The 25,965-nt window shown below is 38.9% G+C and overlaps 1 pseudogene; it reads right to left on the bottom strand.

Moving 5' to 3' along the window:
- Nucleotides 1–1,424: 1,424 nt before the first annotated feature.
- Nucleotides 1,425–2,234, bottom strand: LOC110287374 (DAZ-associated protein 1 pseudogene; annotated as a pseudogene).
- Between the last annotated feature and the right edge of the window lie 23,731 nt (nucleotides 2,235–25,965).

Raw genomic sequence — 25,965 nt, 5'->3', positions numbered from 1 at the left:
ATGTATGTATCTTTTGTGTGATACTACTGCTTGGGAGACTTGAACAAATGTCCACCAAATAAGAAACAAACAACAGCCCAAAGTGAATACCACCAAAGTCCAAAGGAGGTGAGTTTGAAGAGTGTTCTTTCTAGGTGGCTCAGCTGGTTTGAACTTCCAGCTAGAGCAGAGCATCTCTTCCTCCATATGGCTCAGCTAGTCTCTGCTTCCTTCAAATGGCTTAATTAGTGTCTGTCTCCTCCCATGGGTCAGCTGATCAATACTTCATCCAGACAGCTTGGCCAGTGCTAGTTCTGAGCCCTTACCAGGCGGCTAAGCTTTGAGGAGAGTCCCAGCAGTCCTTACTGTTTATGTGTGTCTGAGGAGGAAGGGGACTAGTGAACTTGGTTTCAGGGACATCCTGAACCTATTGAGTTGTTCACTTCCTACAGGATGGAATGTTTCACCTCCCCTTAGAACACCTGCTTGTATCATCACTGTAAACAAAGTTTTAATGAACTACCCCATAAGGAGTCATGCTTTTTAAAAATCACTCTTGCAATATCCCATCTTAAAATATCCTGCCATTTTATCTCCCCTTAAATATAATGTATTATAGTTCACTCTCCTTCCCAAAGATTTCCAAAATTTATATGTGGAATAATTTCTTTTGGAAATTTCATTTCCAGGATTCTCTTTTGTTCACCCTTTCATACTCACAAACCAGTACTCCACTGTTACAGTTACTGTACCAGGATATCTCCTTCTCATCCAATATCTTTTTAAAAAATAGTTCAGTCTTTAAGATTTATTTTATTATTATGAGTACACTGTAGTTGTTTCCAGACACACCAGATGCATTGGATCACATGACAGCCACCACATAGTTGCTGGGAATTGAATTCAGGACCTTTGGAGGATCAGTCAGTGCTCTTAACCACTGAGTGGTCTTCCCAGCCCCTCATTTAATATCTTAATTCATATTTTAATCTTTAAGAATCTACTATATCACATTATCTTTATTAACTAAAATATGTGCATTAAATATGTGTAAAGGTAGGTATGACTTTGAAAATGTCTCCACTTTAAGCAATTCAAGAAATATTTAATGCACATATGAGCTGCAAGTCATAATACATACAGAGACACATACAGAAATACACAGATACACACACACACACACACACATGCACACACGCACACATGCATACACAATTAGACTAAGACTTAGAAATGTTTGGACACTTTAGAAAAAAATCATTTTGGCAGGACTTAATATGTTATTTGCTTAAGTATTGCTCTGCTGGTATCAGAAATATCCTCTTATTGAAATACTGGAGCAATAAACAGCGATACTGATTCCTGTTCTTGTAGCTGTGATGGAATACTCTTAAGACAAACAATTTTTTTTAAACCCTGTTGTTGAACCAGTGACATGTTTTTATTGTGCTGATGGGTCAGAGAAAAGAAATATATTTAAAACCTCAGTCCAGACGCGGCCTCCGCTACCCCTCCCCCCAGGTCGAGTGGTCATTTATTTTGTCCCAAGTGTGATTGTCACAAGTTCACCAGTCCCGAATCCTGCCTGCCCCGCCGCCATGCCCCTGGCTAGCGCCGGTAGGGATGGAAGCCCTGCACGTTGTGGTTCTGCCCACGTCCGAAGCCACTGCAGCCAGCCGGGGGACCCCCGAACCTGGTACAGAGGGGTCCCCATAGGAGGGCGGCTGCTGGCTGGGGTCCGAGAAGGCCTGGCCGAAGCCACTCAAGTCCTGCCTGTAACCATATTGACCATAGGGGAAGTCTGGCTGGGCTGTTGGGGGTTTGCTCATGTCTGGGGCAGCCTGAGACAGAGGTGGTGGGAAGGCCAGCGGGGCAGCCCCTGGGGTGGCAGGTGGAGGAGGGACCCCTGGAGGGGCAAACTGATCAGGGCGTGGGGGCGGAGGACCGTAGCCAAAACTGAACTGTGGTGGGGTGCCATAGCCCTGTGGGAAGCCCTGTGGTGGGGGGAAGCCTCCAGGCAGTGTGGATACAATGTAGGAGGTGAAGGGTGGGGACGGGGGCGGGGCTCCTCTGCCCGCAGGGGCTGGGCCATAGCCACCAATGGCCTGTCCTGCTGGCACCCACATTCCTTGTGGGCCATATCCTTGTTGCCACGTTGGAGGGGGCTGGCCTGCCCAGCCGTTGGCTGCACTGGGCGCCACGCGGCTGCCCCACTGGCTGGCTCCTGGCTGACAAGCAATTTTAAAGCAGAACATTTATTTTGGCTTACATTTCCAAGGTATAGTCCATGATGTGGAAGTCATGGAGGCAGGAACTTGGGAGAGATGTCATATGTGTATTCACAGTTAGAAAGCTGAGAATGATAAATACACATAGTCACTCAGTTCCTAGTCTTCATTTATACAGTCCACAGTTGAACTCCTCCAACATCAGATAACTTGATCAAGATAGCCATAAGCAGAGGATCATTTCCCAGGTGAGTCTAGATTCTTGTCCAGTTGGTAATCGACACTAACCATCACAGCTATGATGCTGATTAAAGTTAAAAGGAATAAATGACATGGAGTATTATTTGTGAAATATTTAAAAATCTTATCATTTATTCAAAGAAAATAGAATTAATCTTTTTATTTGTTGAGAGAATGTTCTTCCTCATTTAAATTTGCTAATTTCTTTCAAATAATAAAGAACTGTTTAAATTATTCTGAATAAAAAAGTGAGAAATAATTTAAAGAATTATAAGCTGCAAGCACATATCATAATATGATGAGATTTAGCTACATATTTCTGTGTAGTTTTATTCCAAAAGTGTGTATACATTATTTAAATATAATTAATGCAATATAAATTATGTTGACTATATTCTTTGTATAGCCTGCTTCTCATTTAACATAGTCATGAAGCATCTATGATAAAAACATACATTCAAGTATGAATTACATATATTGTTATTCCATTATACCAATTCTTCCTACTAGATCATCACTGCCTGGATGATAAATAGTACTATTCAAGAATCATCATGTTTTTCAGTTACTTTAGTATTTCAGTTCTTAAATAGTGTCATTTCCACTATGGACACTAGGAGAAAACCTACTTTTGAGTAAGACCACTTAAGAGTATAACTTGGCTCTTGAGTGGTGTATTGTTGAAAGGGAGAAGGCATTAGCTGTGCTTATCAGTTGCTTATGAAAATTTAATGGAATTTGTGATATAAAACAAAATATTGGATGAACTTATGACAAGTTGTCTTTAATGACAGCTTGGAATACAAATACCTCATTCTAGAGGCCACTTACCTACGGCTTTTAAATTAAATTTTCTAAGTATCTTGCATGTTCAGCTCTACATTTAAAGCAAGTGGCACTCTATTTCAGGGAACTGAAACCACTTATGGTCATAAAATAATAGATTTAGATTGGCCTTTCAATAAAGGGATGAGCATGCCAGAAATCTGAAGGGTATTACTGTAAGTAAAAATCATTACTGAGAACTACAGAGAGCAAATTGATTTTAAAAGTTGTCATCTTTGCTGGCACATGATAAAATACAATAACGATAATCAATATTAAAATGTTCCCTGGGAAGGAAGATATCCTGAAGCAATACATAATTCCAGTCTTGTACAGTTCAATGTCATTGATAGGATTGCTGACTGTGTCAAATAGACGGTTTATCTCAGTGGGTGACTGAAAATAGAGGCTGAACACAAAAGGACAAAGCACAGAAGTTTACTATTAGGGTTATCTTGGCCTTTCTTAGAAACATTGTCCTTTAGTCCTCAGTTTACAAAGAGATTTATCACATTCAATTCGAGTCAATGTTGCATGCAGAATATATCCACAAGTAGAACTGGCTCTAAGCAATACTGTTAGAATGATCTGAAGGTAGAATTATTTATGACAGTTTTTATTTATGTCTTTTTAATAATTTTTTGATTTAAAATTCTTTTTATTATTGTCTATTTTAAGGGGAATTCGTGCTTTCTTTCATTTCTTTTAAAAAAAATTAGGCACCTGTAAAAGAGGACTATATATATGTGTAAGGAACACACATATGTATAGGTTTTGGCATGTTGGATCATCAAAACATTAACAGAATTATATAATAGATAGCTGAATTGAAGAGAATGTAGGCTAAATAAAATAGTTTTGTAACTAAAGATATTCATAACAGCAATGTTTGAAAGATAATTTATCAAGATCCCTCCACTGGTCATGTTATTTCTATAGCATAGCAAGGGCATTCAATTGTAACATTTCTCAATTCTGATTGTAACTGATTGTCTCATTCAGTTCCTATATTTCAAGTTTAAGTGTAAGCATAAAACTTTCATCAAAAAATATTTAAAGAATTGAGAGAAATCCTACGGAGGAAATTGATAGTTCTAAGTGCCATTAAAAATAAAATTAAAAAAAAAGAACACAATTAAATGACTTAATGATGCAACTCAGAAACTTAGCAGACAAGAGCAAACCAAATCCAAACACAGTCAATAGGAAGAAATAATAAAAATCAGAACAGAAATCAATAAAATAGAAACCAGGAAAACAATGCAAATAATCTGTGAATGTAAGAGCTGGTTCATTGAGAAGATAAACTATATCGACAGACCCTTAGCCCAACTAACTAAAAGGAAGGAAAGACCAAAATGAATAGAATCAGAAATGAACAGGGTAGTGTTATATCAATCACCAAAGAGAAAGAGCAGACTATTAAAAGGGAATACTTTAGAAACCTGTAATCCATTAAGCTGGAAAGTCTAAAAGAAATGGATGAACTTCTAGATTCAGTCAGACTACTAAAATCGAACCAAGAAGTCAACAACCTACACAGATCCACAACAAAGGAGGAGAACGAAACAGTAATAAAAAGCCTTAGAGCTAAAAATTGGTTAGGCCTAGACAGATACACAGCAGAATTCTATTAGACTTTCAAAGAATATATACAGACAGTTCTTTATAAATTACTTTTTGTAATAAAGAAATAGAGAAAGAAAGGAAAGAAAAGAAAAGAAACAAAACAAGTGGCACCCCTAAAGTCCTTCTATGAAGCCAGTATTTTTCTAATACCAAAATCAGGTAAAGATACAACAAAAAAGAAAACAATGGGCAAATATTCCTGATGAAAACAGACTCAAGTATGTGCAATAAAATACTTGAAAACAGAATACAGACCTTCAAAAACATTATCTACCTTGACCAAATTTGTCAAAGGCCAGGTAACAAACCCCGGCACTATCCATGAAGCTGTCTTTTTTTTTATTAGGTATTTTCCTCATTTACATTTCCAGTGCTATCCCAAAAGTCCCCCATACCCTCCCCCACCCACTCCCACTTCTTGGCCCTGATGTTCCCCTATACTGAGGCATATAAAGTTTGCATGACCAATGGGCCTCTCTTTCCACTGATGGCTGACTAGGCCATCTTCTGATACATATGCAGCTAGAGACATGAGCTCCGGGGGGTACTGGTTAGTTCATATTGTTGTTCCACCTATAGGGTTGCATATCCCTTTAGCTCCTTGGGTACTTTCTCTAGCTCCTCCATTGGGGGCCCTGTGTTCCATCCAATAGCTGACTGTGAGCACCCACTTCTGTGTTTGCTAGGCCCTGGCATAGTCTCACAAGAGACAGCTATATCAGGGTCCTTTCAGCAAAATCTTGCTAGTGTATGCAATGGTGCCAGTGTTTGGAAGCTGATTATGGGATGGATCCCTGGATATGGCAGTCTCTAGATGGTCCGTCCTTTCGTCTCAGCTCCAAACTTTGTCTCTGTAACTCCTTCCATGGGTGTTTTGTTCCCAGTTCTAAGAAGGGGCAAAGCTGTCTTTTGAGTTGTTGGTCAGGACTGCTCACGAGACTCCCCAAACATTGCAGACTATTGTTATTGCCTTGACCCAGGGATCAGAGGCCCATTGGCTGGAATTGCTCTGAATGCCTCTTCTCTGAGGACTTGCTTTCATGGAACCAGAAGGCCCCATATGCACTTGCCAAGGAGTGAAAACAACCACCAGTCTTGCATTGCTATAACACCTATGAGCCACCATGCTCAGCATGCCACGATAACCTTATGGGTGCAGTAGTAGTTCATGTACTTTGGTGGGAACCAGAAGTTCACTAATTGGATTTGTGACACATTCAGTAAGAAAGAAACCATGCCCGGTGCTGGAAATCTTGCTAACTACCCTTTGCTAGTGAAGTCATAGATCTTGGAGGAACCCAAATTTATTAAGTCAACATAATCTCTGACTACACTCTAAATATTTGTCCTTATACCCATAGATAAAGGTAACCTGCTCCTATCATGAAAGATACATAATTTGCAAAAGTGGAGACTATTACAAAAAACCACAATCAGTCAAATTCATTTATAGGGCTCATCATCCATGGACACATCTATAGACACTCCTATCTCCAAGGTACAATAAAAATTGAGAGGGGAAGCTGAAAAATTACAAGAGTCAGAGGATCAAGGGGTTTTCTGTGAGATTGTGTCTGCTTAGTAATTTCAAAAGCTATATGCATAAAATCTCACCAACGTGATTTCTAAAAGATGAGCCGAACAATGGCATCAACAACAGACATGGGTGAGAGAAATCCCAGGAGGCCTCAACCCTATAAGTAGGACTTCAGGTAACTGAGGAATGCACAGATCAGGAGAAATAGTTTCCCCTAGGGAAGAGAAGATCAATTGCTTAATCAGTACCAGAAGATCAGCACTGAAAACACACATACAAGTAATAGTACGTAGGGTAATCAGAGTATATTTAGGAATATGTATGTATGTGCCTATATGTATATGCATGTAAGAATATTTAATGAAAAGAGGCCATAAACTTAAAGGAATTAAAATCATATGAGTGGGTTTGGAGGGAGGAAAGGGATGCAAAAATGATATAATTTTATTATAGTCTCAAATATAAAAGAAGGAATCAAACACATTTCCAGAGCACCTGGATATGTTTTTCTTCTCTGTGATCACAGTAAGGAGTATGAAAGACTTCTGTAAGTCCTTCCCAGTTCTCTTTCTAGATCTCCAAAATATGTGGAGTCCTGTACAGCAGTAACAGCTTTATAGTAACAGTAGGGAACTTTAATGGTTATGAACACTCAAATGGTAACATTGAAATCCAGTTAGAAACTTAGTATTGTGTTTCAAAGTATGGTAAATCTGAGTTATATATTCACTAGTAACTTGGCAATGATGGATTCCATGTTGTTATTTATGCTCATATGTGTGTGTGAATGTGTGTGTGTTGGGTTGGGGAACTAATGATTTACCTCTAAATAAAAGTCATCATTATCTTTATTATATTATTCATGCATATTGTTTGTAAATATTAGTAGACATCCTTGTAACATTTCATACAGATGAATACGATGTTGTGGACATAGTCACACTTCCAACTGCTCTCCCTTGAACAAATTCTGGTGTGCTGAGTTTTAGTTTTTATTTGCCTTTGTTTTCAATTGTTGTGATGAAACACCATGACCAAAAGCAACTTGAGGAGAAAAGGATTTATTTGGCTTATTTCCTAAATCACAGTCCATTGAGTGAAGCCCAGGAAGAAACTCAAAAAGCTGGAGCTGATGCAGAGGCCATGGATGAATGATACTTACTGACTTGTTTCTTGTGGCTTGATCATCCTGCTTTCTTATAGAACCCGGGACCACCAGTTTAGGAGTATCCATATCCACAGTGGGCTGAGTTCTTCCCATCAGTCACTAAGAAAGAAAATTCTATACGGGCTTGTCTGATCCTTTACAAGCATATTGCTTAATACCCATATGTTTGCAGAATTTTTATAGTTTCTCTTTATGTTGATTTTTAGTTTTATTCCATTAATATATGATATGAAACAAGTTGTTCTCTTGGTTTTTATAGTAGGTTTATACCCTACATTTGATTTATTTTGGAAAAAGTTCCAGAAACTGTTGAAAAGTGTGTGTGTGTGTGTGTGTGTGTGTGTGTGTGTGTGTGTGCTCTGCTGCTGCTGAATGAGATGTTTTGAATATGTCAGTCATGTTATCTGATCTCTAGTGTCTGCCACTGGTAATTTTGGTCTATAAAATTCTTTCATTGCCAGAGTGGGGTATTGACGCCAACTACTATTAATGCACTTTCCTTCCTCTCCTGCTGTGTTGGTTTATAAAGTTGATGCCCAGTGATTGATGTTTGCTTGCTGGCAACTCTTCTATCTACAGGAATATAGAACACCAGTTTGCTCTATAATGCTTCTGTACCTGAATATATGTATATTTTATGATCCTTGGGAATTATTTTACTGGTAACCAATATAAACATCTTACTGGATACATATTCATAACCTTAAGATATTCTTATGCTGTATACCAGCTCCTTCTAAATGCATTATTTTTTTTTCACTGTCTTCTTACCTGTGCCCTTGATTTTCCATGTCTGGTATGTTCTTAAATTTTTTTTCTTCAATTTTACATAAATACAGCAATTTATCAATTTTCCTTCAAACCCTGATATTCTTTCTTTATCTATTCTATTGGTGTGGATCTCAACTGTGATTTTATTTGAGGTACTAAACTTCTTTTATTAACATTCTCCTTTTTTGCAGAATGCCTTTCTCCACATTGACATGGTTTTATATTCTATATGGCCTTCCTCCTCTCATTCAAACCACCACAGTGAATAATATGTCTTCATTTCTGTGTTCAACCATTTTTAAATTTCCTACACTTAAAACCATTATTTTTTGGTCAAGAGAGTGAATTTTTATGAAACAACTCTTTAGTGCAGATATTGAACATGCCAACAAAAGGGGTGTTGTTCTAAAGTTCACATCACACCACATCACACTGAATGTTTGTCTGGACAAAATTAAAAAGACCAAACAGGTTTGTCTAACAAGGTGCAGAAGTACAAAGGTGAGATCAATAATGTCCCTGTGATTCAAAACCTTTTTTCTTCATAAACTCATCTCTGTCTCTCTGTCTCTGTCTCTGTCTCTCTCTCTCCCTACCTTCTTCTTCCTCCTCCTCCTCCTTCTCCTCCTCTTCTTCCTCTTCCTCTTCCTCTTCCTCTTCCTCTTCCTCTTCCTCTTCCTCTTCCTCTTCCTCTTCCTCTTCCTCTTCCTCTTCTTCTTCTTCTTCTTCTTCTTCTTCTTCTTCTTCTTCTTCTTCTTCTTCTTCTTCTTCCCACTCCCCCTCCTCCCCTTCTTCCTTGTCCTCATCCTCGTCCTCCTCCTCATCGTCCTCCTCCTCCTCGTCCTCCTCGTCCCCGTCCTCGTCCTCATCGTCATCCTCCTCCTTGTTTCTCCTTCTCCTTCTCCTCCTCCTCCTCCTTCTTCCTCCTTCTTCTTCCTCTCTCTCTCTCTCTCTCTCTCTCTCTCTCTCTCTCTCTCTCTCTCTCTCTCTCTCTCTCTCTCTCTCATACCTATTGGATCCATTTAGTTTTATCTGTATGTACACTGATGTAGAACTATCCACTGGGTCATGACTAGTCTCTTAAGGGATTTACTCATGCATCTTTAAGGTCCTTGAACATAGACATAATTGATGTTTTGAAGTCTTCACCTCTTGTTTCATCTACATTGCAATTCTCAGAGTCTATTCCACTCCACTGAACTGACTCTCAACTGACTTTCAACTGATTGAATTAAGAGAATTCAGAGATCTGCATGCCTCTTTCTCCCGAGGGCTGGAATTAAAGGCCTGGACCTAACAAAGCTCTTCTCTTTTCTCTTTTCTCTTTTCTCTTTTCTCTTTTCTCTTCTTTTCTCTTTTCTCTTTTCTCTTCTTTTCTCTTTTCTCTTTTCTCTTTTCTCTTTTCTCTTTTCTCTTTTCTCTTTTCTCTTTTCTCTTTTCTCTTTTCTCTCTCCTCTCCTCCCCTCCCCTCCCCTCCCCTCCCCTCCCCTCCCCTCCCCTCCCCTCCCCTCCCCTCCCCTCCCCTCCCCTCCCCTCCCCTCCCCTCCCCCTTCCCCCCTCCCCCCTTCCCCCCTCCCCCCTTCCCCCCTCCCCTCCCCTCCCCTCCCCTCCCCTACCCCCTCCCCTCCCCTCCCCTCCCCTAGAAAAATTCTTTATTTACATTTCAAATGCTATCCCTCAAGTTCCCTATACCCTCCCCCTCCCCTACTCCCCTACCCACCCACTCCTACTTCTTGGCCTGGCATTCCCCTGTAATGAGGCATATAAAGATTGCAAGACCTAGGGGCTGCTCTTCCCAATGATGGCCGACTAGGCATTCATCTGCTACATATGCAGCTAGAGACACGAGCTCTGGGGGTACTGGTTAGTTCATATTGTTGTTCCACCTATAGGGTTATAGACCCCTTCAGCTCTTTGGGTACTTTCTCTAGCTCCTCCATTGGGGAGCCCTGTGTTTCATCCAATAGATGACTGTGAGCATCCACTTCTGTGTTTACCAGGCACTGGCATAGCTCACAACAGACAGCTATATCAGGGTCCCTTCAGCAAAATCTTGCTGGCATATGCAATAGTGTCTGCATTTGGTGGGTGATTATGGGATGGTTCCCTGGGTGGGGTAGTCTCTGGATGGTCCATCCTTTCATCTTAGATCCAAACTTTGTCTCTGTAACTCCTTCCATGGATATTTTGTTCCTTATTCTAAGGAGAAATGAAGTATCCACATGTTGGTCTTCCTTTTTCTTGAGTTGCACATGTTTTGCAAATTGTATCTTGGGTATTCTAAGTTTCTGGGCTAATATCCACTTAGTGAGTGCATATCAAATGACTTCTTTCGTGATGGGGTTACCTAACTCATGCATCCATTTGCCCAAGAATTTAATAAATTCATTTTTTTTAATAGCTGAGTAGTACTCCATTGTGTAAAAGAACCACATTTTCTGTATCCATTCCCCTGTTGCGGAACATCTGGGTTCTTTCCAGCTTCTGGGTATAGTGGAGCATGTGTCCTTATTACCAGTTGGAACATCTTTTGGGTATATTACCAGGAGAGGTATTGCTGGATCTTCTGGTAGTATTGTGCCCAATTTTCTGAGGAACCGTCAGACTGACTTCCAGAGTGGTTGTACAAGCTTGCAATCCCACCAGTAATGGAGGAGTGTTCCTCTTTCTCCACATCCTCACCAGCATCTGCTGTCACCAGAATTTTTGATCTTAGCCATTCTGACTGGTATGAAATGGAATCTCAGGGTTGTTTTGAGTTGCATTTCCCTGAAGATTAAGGATGTTGAACATTTTTTCAGTTGCTTCCCAGCCCTTCGGTATTCCTCACTTGAGAATTCTTTGTTTAACTCCGTACCCCATTTTTTAATGGGGTTATTTGAATTTCTGGAGTCCAGCTTCTTGAGCTCTTTGTATATATTGGATAATAGTCCTCTATCAGATTTAGGATTGGTAAAAATTCTTTCCCAATCTGTTGGTGGCCTTTTTCTTTTATTGACAGTGTCTTTTGCCTTAAAGAAGCTTTGCAATTTCATGAGGTCCCATTTGTCAATTCTTGATTTTACAGCACAAGCCATTGCTGTTCTGTTTAGGAACTTTTTCCCCTGTGCCCATATCTTCAAGCCTTTTTCTCACTTTCTCCTCTATAAATTTCAGTGTCTCTGGTTTTATGTGGAGTTCCTTGATCCACTTAAATTTGACCTTAGTACAAGGAAAGAAGAATAGATCTATTTGCATTTTTTACATGATAACCGCCAGTTGTGCCAGCACCATTTGTTGAAAATGCTGTCTTTTTTTCTACTGGAAGGTTTTAGCTCCATTGTCAAAGATCAAGTGACCATAGGTGTGTGGATTCATTTGTGAGTTTTCAATTCTATTCCATTGATCTTCCTGTCTGTCACTGTACCAGTACCATGCATTTTTTTTTTTTTGAATCACAATTGCTTTGTAGTACAGCTTGAGGTCGGGAATGGTGATTCCACCAGAAGATTTCTTATTGTTGAGAATAGTTTTTGCTATCCTAGGTTTTTTTTTATTATTATTATTCCAGATGAATTTGCAAATTGCCCTTTCTAACTCAGTAAAGAATTGAGTTGGAATTTTAATGGGGATTGCATTGAATCTGTAGATTGCTTTTGGCAGGATAGCCATTTTGACTATATTAATCCTGCCAATCCATAAGCATGGGAGATCTTCCCATCTTCTGAGATCTTCAATTTCTTTCTTCAGAGACTTGAAGTTCTTTTCATACAGATCTTTCACTTTCTTAGAGTCACACCAAGTTATTTTGTATTATTTTGACTATTGTGAAGAGTGTTGTTTCCCTAATTTCTTTCTCAGCCCATTTATCCTTTGTGTAGAGAAAGGCCATTGATTTGTTTGAGTTAATTTTATATCCAGCTACTGCACTGAAGGTGTTTATCAGGTTTAGGAGTTCTCTGGTGAAATTTTTAGGTTCACTTATATATACTATCATATCATCTGCAAATAGTGATATTTTGACTTCTTCCTTTCCAATTTGTATCCCCTTGATCTCCTTTTGTTGACTAATTGCTCTGGCTAGGACTTCTAGTACTATATTGAATAGGTAGGGAGAAAGTGGGGAGCCTTGTCTAGTCTCTGATGTTAGTGGGATTGCTTTGAGTTTCTCTCCATTTAGTTTGATGTTGGCTATTGGTTTGCTGTAGATGACTTTTATTATGTTTAGGTTTGGGCCTTGAATTCCTGATCTTTCTAAGACTTTTATCATGAAGTGGTGTTGTATTTTTCAAATGCTTTCTCAGCATCTAATGAGATGATCATGTGTTTTTTGTCTTTGAGTTTGTCTATATAGTGAATTACGTTGATGGATTTCCTATATTAAACCATCATTGAATCCATGGGATGAAGCCTACTTGGTCATGATGGATGATCATTTAGACTTGTTCTTGGATTTGGTTTTCGAGGATTTTATTGAGTATTTTTGCATCAATATTCATAAGGGAAATTGGTCTGAAGTTCTCTTTCTTTTTTTGATCTTTGTGTGGTTTAGGTATCAGAGTAATTGTGGCTTCATAGAATGAATTGGGTAGAGTACCTTCTGTTTCTATTTTGTGGAATAATTTGAGGAGATTTGGAATTAGGTCTTCTTTGAAGGTCTGACACAACTCTGCACTAAACTCATTTGGTCCTGGGCTTTTTTTGGTTGGGAGGCTATTGATGACTGCTTCTGTTTCTTTAGGGGAAATGGGAGTGTTTGGATCATTAATCTGATCCTGATTTAACTTTGGTACCTGGTATCTGTTTAGGAAGTTGTCCATTTCATCCATATTTTCTTGTTTTGTTGAGTATAGGCTTTTGTAGTAGGATCTGATAAGTTTTTTTATTTCCACAGTTTTGGTTGTTATGTCTCCCTTTTCATTTCTGATTTTGTTAATTAGAATACTGTTCCTGTGCCCTCTAGTATGGTTAAGAGTTTAACTATCTTGTTCATTTGCTCAAAGAACCAGCTCCTGGTTTGGTTGATTCTTTGAATAGTTCTTTTTGTTTCCACTTTGTTGATTTCAGCCTCCAGTTTGATTATTTCCTGGAGTCTACTCCTCTTGCATGAATTTGCTTCCTTTAGTTCTAGAGCTTGTAGGTGTGCTGTCAGTCTGCTAGAGTATGCTCTCTGTAGTTTCTTTTTTGGAGGCACTCAGGGCTATGAGTTTTCCTCTTATGACTGCCTTCGTTGTGTCCCATAAGTTTGGGTATGTTGTGGCTTCATTTCATTAAACTTTAAAAAGTCTTTAATTTCTTTCTTTATTAAATCCTTTACCAAGGTATCATTGAGTAGAGTGTTGTTCAGTTTCCACGTGAATGTTGGCTTTCTATTATTTATACTGTTATTGAAGATCAGCCTATTTCTGTGGTGATCTGATAGGATACATGGCATAATTTCAATATTTTTGTATGTGTTGAGGCCTGTTTTGTGACTGATTATATGGTCAGTTTTGGAGGAGGTACCATGTGGTGCTGAGAAGAAGGTATATCCTTTTGTTTTAGGATAAAATGTTTTGTAGATATCTTTTAGATCCATTTGTTTCATAACTTCTGTTAGCGTCCATGTGTCTCTTTTTAGTTTCTGTTTCCAGTATCTGTCCATTGGTGAGAGTGGGGTGTTGAAGTCTCCCACTACTATTGTGTGAGGTGCAATGTGTGCTTTGAGCTTTACTAAAGTTTCTTTAATGAATGTGGCTGCCCTTGTATTTGGAGCATAGATATTCAGAATTGAGAGTTCATCTTGGTAGATTTTACGTTTCATGAGTATGAAGTGCCCCTCCTTGTCTTTTTTTTGATAACTTTGGGTTGGAAGTCGATTTTATTTGATACTAGAATGGCTACTCCAGTTTGTTTCTTCGGACCATTTGTTTGGAAAATTGTTTTCCAGCCTTTCACTCTGATGTAGTGTCTGTCTTTTTCCCTGAGGTAGGTTTCCTTTAAGCAGCAAAATGTTGGGTTCTGTTTGTGTAACCAGTCTGTTAGTCTATGTCTTTTTATTGGGGAAATGACTCCATTGTTGTTAAGAGAAATTAAAGAAAAGTAATTGTTGCTTCCTGTTATTTTTGTTGTTAAAATTGGGATTCTGTTCTTTTGGCTGTCTTCTTTTAGGTTTGTTGAAGGATTACTTTCTTGCTTTTTTAGGGTGTTGTTTCAGTCCTTGTGTTGGTGTTTTCTCTTTATTATCCTTTGAAGGGCTGGATTCATGGAATGATATTGTGTGAATTTGGTTTTATCATGGAATACTTTGGTTTCTCCATTTATGGTAATTGAGAGTTTTGCTGGGTATTTTAGCCTGGGCTGGCATTTGTGTTCTCTTAGGGTCTGTAAAACATCTGTCCAGGATCTTCTGTCTTTCATAGTCTCTGGTGAGAAGTCTGGTGTAATTCTAATAGGACTGCTTTTATATGTTACTTGACCTTTTTCCCTTACTGCTTTTAACATTCTATCTTTATTTGGTGCATTTGTTGTTCTGATTATTATTTGTTGGGAAGAATTTCTTTTCTGGTCCAGTGTATTTGGAGTTCTGTAGGCTTCCTGTATGTTCATGGGCATCTCTTTCTTTAGGTTAGGGAGGTTTTCTTCTATAATTTTGTTGAAGATATTTGCTGGCCTTTCAAATTGAAAAGCTTTATTCTTATCTACTCCTACTATCCTTAGGTTTGGTCTTCTCATTGTGTCCTGGATTTCCTGGATGTTTTGAGTTAGCATCTTTTTGCATTTTGCATTTTCTTTGATTGTTGTGCCGATGTTCTCTATGGAATCTTCTGCACCTGAGATTCTCTCTTCTATTTGTTGTATTCTGTTGCTGATGCTCACATCTATGGTTCCTGATTTCTTTCCTAGGGTTTCTATCTCCATTGCTCTCTTACTTTGGTTTTTCTTTATTGTTTGTACTTCCCTTTTTAGGTCTTGGATGGTTTTGTTCAATTGTATCACCTATTTGGTTGTGTTTTTCTGTCATTCTTTAAGGGATTTTTTGTGTTTCCTCTTTAAGGACTTCTACCTGTTTAGAAGTGTTTTCCTGTAATTCTTTAAGGACTTCTAGCTGTTTAGCAGTGTTCTCCTGTATTTTTTAAAGTGAGTTATTAATGCCCTTCTTAAGGTCTTCTACCCGAATCATGAGATATGATTTTGAATCTGAATCTTGCTTTTCGGGTATGTTGGGGTGTCCAGGACTGACTGAGGTGGGAGAGCTAGGCTCTTATGATGGTGAGCGGTCTTTGTTTCTGTTGGTAAGATTCTTATGTTTGCCTTTCACCATCTAGTAATCTTTGGTGTTAGTTGTTATAGTTGTCTTTGGCTGGAGCCTGTTCCTCCTGTGATTCTGTTAGCCTTTGTCAGCAGTCCCAGGAGTGTAGCTCTCTCCTGAGTCTCAGTGGTCAGAGTACTCTCTACAGGCAAGCTCTCCTCTTGCAGGGAAGGTGCACAGACATCTGACATTCAGACCTGTCTCCTGGCTGAAGATGAAGGCCTGAAACAGGGCCTGTCCCAGAAGATTTGTTACCTCTGCAGTTAGTGCTCACCTGCACAGACTGGTCTCTGAGAGTCCCAGGACACAAGATGGCTCCCTCACGTACTCTGGTGGTCATAGCCCTCCTGGGCGGCCACCTTTCCTCTGGTTGGGAAGGTGCCCACATGTCTGGATCCCAAAACAGGTCATGACCAAGAAGCTGTGTAGCTTCTGCCTGTCCCAGAAGTGGTGCCACTTCTGCAGTCCGCACTCTCACCTGGGCAGACTGGTCTCTGAGGGACCCAGGACACAAGATAGCTCCCTCACCTGTTCTGGTGGTCAGAGCCCTCCTGGGCAACTACTTCTCCTCTGGCAGGGAAGGTGCCTGGATATCTGAAGCCCAAAATGGGTGTCTGTTCCAGAAGCTGTGTCACTTCTGCAGTCTGCTCACTCACCCTCCGCAGTCCGAGAGCTCAACAAAGCTTTTCTTTACCTGAACCGTGCTCTGTTCCAGGCTGGCCTTGAACTGAGAGAACTGATTGCCTCTATCTCCTGGGATTAAAAGTGTGTCTATACTCCAACCAGATTACACAACCCTAGAAAGTCTTTGGACATGATTCCATTGCCATAGCAGCCATGTTGCTTGATTAAAATCCCCCCATAGTCTTGTCTTTGTGGGGTAGGTATTCCTTTCTTTAGAACCTAGGAATTGTGGTGGCTGTAGGATTTCTTGTAAAGTGCTTCTGTAGGTAGGTGGATGGCAAAAGGAGTGTAGATAGGCTAGGATGAAAGGCTGAGCATACTGCAGAAAGATCTGGTTGGATGCTGTCAACTCTAGGATGCAAAGTTCCTAGGGAATAGAAGTAGAGTGGTAAGAGGGCAGCAGAAAGTGAAAGAATAAGTCTGAAGAGACAGGGATGAGAGAACTAGGTTGTCCCCAGGTACTACACCTAGAGATGGAGTCCTAGGCAATGGAGATGGGGTAGGAGAAGAGGCTTCTCTAAGCAGGCTGCTACAGTACTAAGAGGAAGTCCTAAGAGATCACAATGGAGGGTGGGAAAGATATTGAAAATTGTGTACCTGAGTCCCAGCCCAGTGTGTCCACTGGGTGTCTATAGAGTTTGCTAGGTTCAATGTCTATCACAAAGCAATGGGCATAGGCTAGAGGAGAAGGCAGAGAGGGTCTGTGGGAAGTGGTAGGTACTTGTTAATTCTTTTGTTGGTAATTAAAACACACTATTACCACTGATGCTCCAACTTGGGCTGTTTGGGTAGGTAGCTGTCTCTGTAATTTGTCTCAGTTCTAGAAGCTGTGTTAGGCTTCCTATATTTTTAGATAGTATTGGTCACTCTTGGATTTCTGACAGGGTTGAAAGACTACTTATAGGTCATAGCCAACCCACGCTATTTACATTGAGAGAACATATTTGAGAAGATAGTTTTCAGATAGTATACAAGCTAAACCAGGATATAGCATAGGTTTATAAGTCTTTTAAGTTAGGATAGATGAGAGTGCATTCTACTTAATTGACAAAAGTGTTGGACTGGGTAGTACATCTATCTTGTACTTTGTAAATTACAAAATGGCAATAGTTGTGCTCAATTTATATCTGAGATAAAAGAGTCATTTAATTGGACAGAAAGGAGGAAGTGTTGTGGATGACCATGGTGCTGTTTGTATTTTGATGTTAATTCTGATTTCTCAGGAGAGAGTGTCTGGAATGAGGAATGAGTCATATACTCAGGTGACTTCTTGTGAACCTTCCATTAATGAATAAAGAAACCAATCACTGAGTGAGTAGGTGGGACTTCCAGGTTGGAGAAAGGGAGAGAAGAGGCAGGAGAGAGAGAGAGATGGGCTTTTTAGACAGGGACATAGGGAAGACAAGATATAGCTACTAGTGACCAACAGTTTAGATGGCGAAGCCACCAGGATTCTCCACTGGAGGATTTGGATTTAACATGGTTTACGAGATTAGGATTCTAAGTTTTTGCACCCACTGATTGAGTTACCCTTGATTCTGAACTAAGTTTTTGTGTTTTCCTTCACGTGGCAGCTCAACTGGGTTCCAAAGAGAAACGTACAGCAGCAAAGTTGTAAGTTTGCAAGAAGTTCACCCCAAAAGGCCATGAGAATTTGAAGAGTGGCTTGTTGTGGTAATGGCCTGCCAATGTGAACTTAGTGAGCTGGGTGGAGAGATTTTGGAGCTCTGAATCAGAGAGTCTCCACAAGATGAGAGCAGACTGGCCATGCCTGCCAGTGCCTGGCTGGCCAGCCTGCTGGCGAGTAGCTTGGATTGTTTTGTTTTTGTTGTTTGTTTGTTTGTTTTTTGTTATGTTTGTTATTTCCTGAAACATCTACCTAGTCAATCTTTGTGAAGGATGCTACCAAGGGATTGGTTTCTTTCATACTCACTGATGCCAGTTATAATTTCTCACACTTGGTCATTTCTCTAAGTTTAAGAAAATAAGAACAGAAGGCAGGGAACTCAAAATGATTTTTACAAGTGTGATACTGATTCTGTATCTTACCTTCTGCTGCTGCGACTGAAACTAAGCTGACAAATGCTTAGAGCCAACAAGCTAGAAACATAGTCCCTCTTCCCCAGGCAGCCTTTTTTTCCTAGCCTTATCTCTAGCCAAGATATCTTATATCTGCATCTGTGTCCCTGCTTCACATGACCAATGATGTTTATTGTTGGTGGCATGAGGCTTGGATGTGAAAGAGGATCACTTTCTTGCTCCTAGCAACACAACTCCTGGCTTGTATGAAAGGAAGGAGGGCAGCTCAGCAGAACCATCCTAAAGTTACATCCATTGTTAACTGCTTCCCTGAGGGAGGTGACTGGATGAAATAATTGGGTGATTGGATGGATATAAAATACTTTAGGCTGTTAATGATGAAACTTTGTAAGTCTGCTTTGGAGATGATATGTGCTTGGTGAGTCTGCTGTGAGACGTGGGGGAGCAGAACAATTGTATCCCACTTATCTCTATACCCTATGAGTGCCTAAACTTCTAACTTGGGTGGGGTTCAGCATCTTACAACATTTACAAATGCAATCTACCATTTTGATTTCTCACAACTGTCTCAGAAGTAAAACAGAACAAGATATCTAGAAAGTTCTTCTAGGAGAACAGGAAGATTAGAAGCATGAGATTAGCAAGCATTTCACACCATTAATCATGCACCACTAGCTAACAAAGAAGTGGGACTTTATTCTGTGCAGAAGAAATAACAATAACCTAGAAGCAAAGCACAGCTACTAATGCTGGGTCTGCTATGAAGTGCTTGCTTCAAATATGCTATTTAATCTCCTGTGATACCATGAAGATCTGAGAGATATAGAAGCAATTAATTCTGTCCCTGGAACATCAGGCTCTTGCGTATTAAGGAATTACAGTCAGCTCTAGAGATGATTTAAGGAGCTCCCTGACACATACAGTATGCAAAATTGAATAACCCATAGTCATCATGGTAGGATGGTTTATAATAGGTGTTAAATGTATTTTTATTAATGAATTTTCTGTGTTTTGTAGCCACACCTTTCCTCTCTAAACCATGACAGAACCTAATGAAAGTCAAATATACAGCCCTTGGTCTAATATTGGTATGGAATCAATTAAATACTCTGGTTACCATCACCTCTAAGGAAACTGCTTTTGGAATGTTGGTTGTAGAAAGGAATGTGAAAGTAGATAATATGATGCTTGATATGGTAAAAACAGATACTGCTGTTGACACACCCATATAGAGATTAAAAGAAGTAAATGAGCAAAAATCAAATGCTACAACAAAGATATTGACAGGCAATGCTCTTTTACAGTAACAACTAATCACATTGAGAGAAGAACATTTTTGAAAACAATCTTTCCTTACACCACAAGTCCTTCATTATCCCACTCTTGCCTACATATGTTTCAAAAATACAGGAGCTAGTAACAATGAGCCATAGGGAAAGTCTGTGTCAATGCTGAAAGCACACCTAGAGGAACCTCTGTGTGTAGCACCTGAGTAGTTGCCTTCCTGTGGAAGCCTGGGGATCGGGATAGAGTGGGGTGAGTAGGGCATCCTAACAAAGAGAAAGGAAGGACTAGATGGGAGGGTTTGAAGGGAATAAAAAGGGAGAAATGATGTAATTGCATAATGATGTTTAAAATATAAAAATAGATTTGAAACATGAAGAATATGCTATATCACACCTCTAATTGCTAACTGTTAACAAATTACTTATTGGTTAACTTTTAGGTAGTTAATTAAGTAATCTTTGGGAAAGGTGAACTTAGGACTCTACAGTTAGTATTTTCCAAGTTAGTATTTTCCAAGTTAAACTTCTCTCTTGATCCACTTTCTCCCCCATAATACTTTCAATCAAGCATACCAAGGAGCTGGAGTCAGCTTGATTTTCTCCCACTTTTTATGAATTCAGTCCCTGTGGGGTCTATAGAGAAGCACACAGGAGATGCTGAACATCACCACTGTCTTTGTGTGCTCTTTCTTAACTTGACCTTCTGCTATTACTCCTATTCTACATTTTGACTGCTTAGCTGTCTTATAGTCTGTCGTTACACTAATTTTTTGAGGCAATATTCCTTATGACCTTATTTTTTTCTATCTGGCAAACATTCACAGTTATTAATTCATTTTTTTTGCATGGAACCACAGACTTTACATTATGATCTCAGTATAACATCACAGTTCAGTATGTAACTTGATAATCCTACAAACCTAGCCAAATTAATCTCTTTCTTTCCCCATTGCTCATTTTTCTAACTTTTTCAGTGGATACCGCCCAATTCCAAGTAGGTCTTATCTGAATTGTTCCCTATGACCTTTGCCTTTCCATAGTTCCAATTATCTTCAGAATTCTGCATACTCACACATGGTCATGTGTGAGCACAGTTGTGGTGACAGCATTGGAAGACATTTATGCTCCTTGTACTTACGTACATGTAAGGTTGAACCATGTCTCCATTGTTTGGAGATTCTCCACCATCTAAGATAGTTTCTCAAAATATGTGATTACTAAATAAGTTAAATTAATGAACAAATGCCATCAATTAATTGAATAAATTAGGAAAAAAATCTCACTTTGGCTTTAAATGTTCTTATTTGTTAAGTCTTGGTTTATGTTTCTTTCTGACTTGTAAAGACTACAATTCTAAACCAACTCATGTCATCATATGAGTATTTTAAATGAATATAAAAAGCAGTTCCTGTAACATTGTAAGTCTACTATTATAATTACTGTTTTCATTCATTCAACTCCACAGTCCTATTACTTTTAACTCCATAATACTGTTAGAATATTAAGTACAAATGACATTATTATTTTTAAAGTATTAAAACAATTTCTTAAATAGAGAAATATACTGTGTTTTTCAGTGAGTAAAGGCTAATAGAATCTTAAACCACAGTTTTCATGGCCTGACAGATTTTGAAAAAAAAATTCAGGTTGCCATTTGGCAAGAAGTTATGGGACCTATTTATTTGCTTTTATTTGAAAATTAAGTAAGATTCTTAATGCTAGTGCTCCTTCCTTTTTTGCATATTTATCTTTATAAATACATGTTGTAGCTACTTTGTTATGTAATATCCAAAATGAATTCAAGACCACCCAGTACCTTCTCCCTTTGAAAAGGACCTTCCAAACTGTACTAGCAGGCAAAGTGCAGAGCCAGATAAGAAAGCTGGCTGACTAAACAAATGTAAAAACGTTGTTTTAGCTTTCAAAATGACTAAGCTTGCAACTGCCAAAATAATATTAGCTGTTCTCAAAAAAAAAAAAAAAAATAACCATAACAAGATAGTAGCTCCCAAAGAAATCCCCCTACCTTGCCCCAGACTGAATTCTGAAAAAGTCTGCAAACTGTCCTGACCTTGCTAGGATTCCCTGTCATGTTAATAGCTAAAAGCTGACCAAATCATAATAACCCACCATGGGGGCAAGCAAAGTGAGTCACTAGGCCAAAGGGTTACTTAGTCACTATACAAACCAAGCAATGCCTGAAAGGCTTACTTGCTACATCAATGAGAACTGTAATCAAATCTTCCTCTTTCAAGGATATAAAGATGTGTTGTTTCTTTGTTCTGGGTCTCTCCTCTGGCCTATGAGTTGAGAGGGGAGTCCCTAGCATGTTGGATCAATAAAAATCCTCATGATGTTTGCAGAGATGGTGATTTCTGTGGTCTTTGTGAGTGAGGTTTTTTTGTTTTGTTTTGTTTTTGTTTTTTTTTAACTCTAACAGTTAGAGATCTACTACTTTTCCTGTTGAGATGCCCTGGACTAAGGATGCTATTTAATAGAGCTTTGCACATCTATGTGATGTTCTCTATATCCTTGTGCTCCAACATGGATAGTAACTGGAGAGATGATTTGAATAAGAATAGTCCCCTTGGATTCATGAGTTTGTATGCTTCATTACCAGGGAATGGCACTATTACAAGGTTTGGCTTTTCTGGAGTAGGCGTGGCCTTGATAGAATAGGTGTTTCATTCCGGGTGGGTTTTGAGGTTTCAAATGTTCAAGTCAGGCCCATTCTCTCTATTTTTTTGCTGACTGCCAATCCAGATGTAGAACTCCCAGTTCCTTCTCCAGTAGCATGTTTCCCTGCATGCCACCATGCTTCCAGATGATGAAAATAATGAACTGAACCTCTGATCGAGAAGCCAGCCTTCCTTAAATGCTTTCCTTGTAAGAGTTGCTGTGTCTATGACATTTCTTCATAGCAATAAAATTTCCAATTGAGACAGATGGCACAAAATTTCCTGATGGCACTCTGATATGCTGCAAATGAATATTCTGATGCAAATGCTACTTTGAGTCATCCTTCAATTAAATAATAAAGGCATGTGCTAGAATGGGTGGCAGCATGAATGTTATATTTCAGTTTCCATTTCAATGAATGTTTTTTAAAAGAATCATTTGTTTATGTATATGAGTACACTCTTGCTGTCTTCAGACACACTAGAAGAGGGCATCAGATCCCATTACAGATGATTTGCCAGCCATCATGTGGGTTTTGGGAATTGAACTCAGGACCTCTGGAAGAGCAGTCCTCTTAACTGCTGAGCCATCTCTCCAGCCTCATTGAATTTTGTAATGTGTATATTTTATTAACAATTACACCAGTTAAATAACTCCAGTGAGAATGATGGTCTTAGGTTCATTTCCTGTTGCTTTGGTAAAATATTCTGACAAAAGTACCTTAGAAGAAAAAGTTTTATTTTAACTCATAGTTATAGGTTAAAGTCTATCATAGAAAGAAAGTCAAAGCATCAGGAGCTTGAGGAAATTGGCCCCATCATACTCATAATGCGTTTCCCTTTTTAAGAGAATATAAATTTTGACAAGTTAATGATTAATTATCACAAGCAGACAATATGAATTTTTGTAACATACTTGTGGTAAGGTTGACATTTTTAAGGTTATTTAATTGTATGACTTGATTTTCATATATCTCTGGAAAAATTCTTTAGGAAGTTTTAGTGTCTCATCAAGAAAAGGTTGTCATTAATAATTCTGATTCCTCTGAAGGTTGGGAAAATTCCACACTCAACTAATAATTGATTCTTTACTTTGAACTGCAAAGATGGTTTGTTTCTATTTAGGGTTTTAATGCTATTTTCACATTTTGCATTTGTGAACATGTATGCATGGGATATATTTTAGTGTACAGGAGATACAATAAGCATTTAACCAATTATCTAATCTTTCTTTCTGAGAGCATTATGCTTATCCTGCATTGGTTATTTCTAAAATTAGTATATAATCATGACCCTTTCAACTCCCAAGCCCATTGGTACTACCTTGATATTCAATATCAAGAGAAACAATGATCCAGATAAAATCTGACGATTTCCAAAGTAGTCTGTCCAGTTCTCCTACCTGGTATAAAAGGAGATACACTTGTGGCATGCATTTGGAAAATGCCACCCCGTCACACATTATTTTTAGATGCTGTGTTCCTTTTGAGGGCCCCTAAATGAGATCTCTGGCAAATTTCCTGGCTTTTGAAGTCACTTTGAAACAGAGTACACTTATTTTTAGGTATCAAGAAGGCCTATGTAATGTAGCTCTCCTCAGTTCACCCTGGCTGAGCACAGGGCTGGAGGGCTGCATGGCTGCATGGCTAGTTTCTTTACTGGATTTGCCTGATGCTCCTTCCATTGGTTGTTTCTTCTGGCTTCATCAGGCTTAGACAAAGAGGAAAAACTGGATAAAAAAGCAAGGTCTTGTTGATTGTTGCTAGTGTTAGGAGCATCAAGTGCATGGCATTGGTAGATGTCCAAACACTGGTCCTTCCTCTCAAAGGCTGTGGTTGGGAACTTGTAGAACCTTCAGTACTGCATGCTCCTCTGAGGCCCAGGGACTGATGTCCCCATTACTCACCATGAGGTGGATGCACATTCTCCTGTCAGCCACAGTGGACATCCATCCCTTCAGGTCATGCTCCGATGAACATATCAGAAGGTGAATTTCCTGAGCTAAGAACTTTTCAGATATTTCAAGTCCCCAAACTATCTACTCCAGAAGAAAGCTCAGAGTTTGGGTCCTTGTATCAGAAACTTGAAAATGTAGTCTGTGTCACTTCAAATTCTTATCTGGTATTTGAGATCATAAACCTCCTCTATGTGAGAGCCCTGACAATAACCAGTTCAATTGTATGTCTTCCATATCTAGTCTCAGTATGTGCTGAATATCCCTTGTCTGAAATGCCCCTAATCATAATGTTTTGAATTTGAGATTTTACACTTAGATATATTGAAAAGAGTATACAAACCTCACCATGTTTCCTTTGGTTTCATACATATCTTTTCTTTACCTGAAAGGTAGTTTTACACATTTTAATGCACTGTGTTTAATGTCACATGTTGTTAGATGCTAAATTTTCCACTTGGGAAATTGGTTATTCCTGAAAAAAATGTTAGATCTTAGAGTGTTTCAGAGTATGTTTTGGGTTGAGGATGTTTAACTGGTCCTAATACTGCAAGATCACCTGTGGGTTTTTGTGAATGAGTATGCCTTGTACTGGAGGCTGGAGGTGAGGGAGGGGACATAAGTTCCTAACTTTACTACTTTTCAACATGTAATTGTCCAGGCACAGCAACACAGCAAAGTAAAAAGAAAGAAAGGAAGGAAGGAAGAAAGAAAGAAAGAAAGAAAGAAAGAAAGAAAGAAAGAAAGAAAGAAAGAAAGGAAGGAAGGAAGGAAGGAAGGAAGGAAGGAAGGAAGGAAGAAAGGAAGGAAGGAAGAAAGGAAGAAAGGAAGAAAGGAAGAAAGGAAGAAAGGAAGAAAGGAAGAAAGAAAGAAAACTTCATTTAGCTATTTGAACAAATTTTATCAGTGATTTTAGATTTATGGTAGGGAAGATGTTCTAGTTAACATTTTGGGATGTGCACACATAAAGCAGTATGGTAGCAAATTCTACTGTAAATGTTTGTCACTGGGACCCAAGGACTACTGTAGTCATTGGTTATATGATTTCTTGGCATTTTAGTACATTTCTGAAGAAAAGAGATCACAGAAACCTTAATCTTACATGAATCCTCATTTTCTTAGTTGAATTATTATGAAATGTACTTTTAAGTTATGTCAGACTTTCAGATGCTGCTATGAACGCGTAAATTATATCTTATGGAACCTCCTTTCTTCAGCCAGGGATATATCTGGGAGGAAGGGGATGTCTGAGATCTCTCTGTCTCCTTGAGGAAATGAAGCTGCAGGGCAGGACATTGTAGAGAAGGGAACACACACTGTTTGACCTTCTTTCTTGAGGCATTAGCTCACTCATAATAAGTAGATAGAAAGATGAGCAAAAACAGTCAGAAAACATGGGAAGAAGCTAAGCTGAATTTTTTAAGCTTCATGTTGCTTGAAGGATAGAAGCTGAAGGTTGTTGTTATCCACAAAGGAGGGGCCCATGTTCTTTGTTGGAACCAGAAAGATTTATTTATATTGAAATGCTGTAGGTAGACAAGCTCTCATAAAGACCGAAGTCCAGTTCTGAATTAACTCAGTATTTAATTTAAATCCTAGACAAACACTAAAATACATCCCCTCTGGAGAGAAATAACAGCATCTAAAGTCCATACAAGTGTTCATACCTAGTGTTT

This window comes from Mus caroli, unplaced genomic scaffold (genome assembly GCF_978045245.1).
Source record: "Mus caroli unplaced genomic scaffold, Mus_caroli_1 scaffold_1, whole genome shotgun sequence".
In the NCBI taxonomy this organism is placed as follows: Eukaryota; Metazoa; Chordata; class Mammalia; order Rodentia; family Muridae; genus Mus; species Mus caroli.
This window is presented reverse-complemented; position numbering and strand designations above follow the sequence as displayed.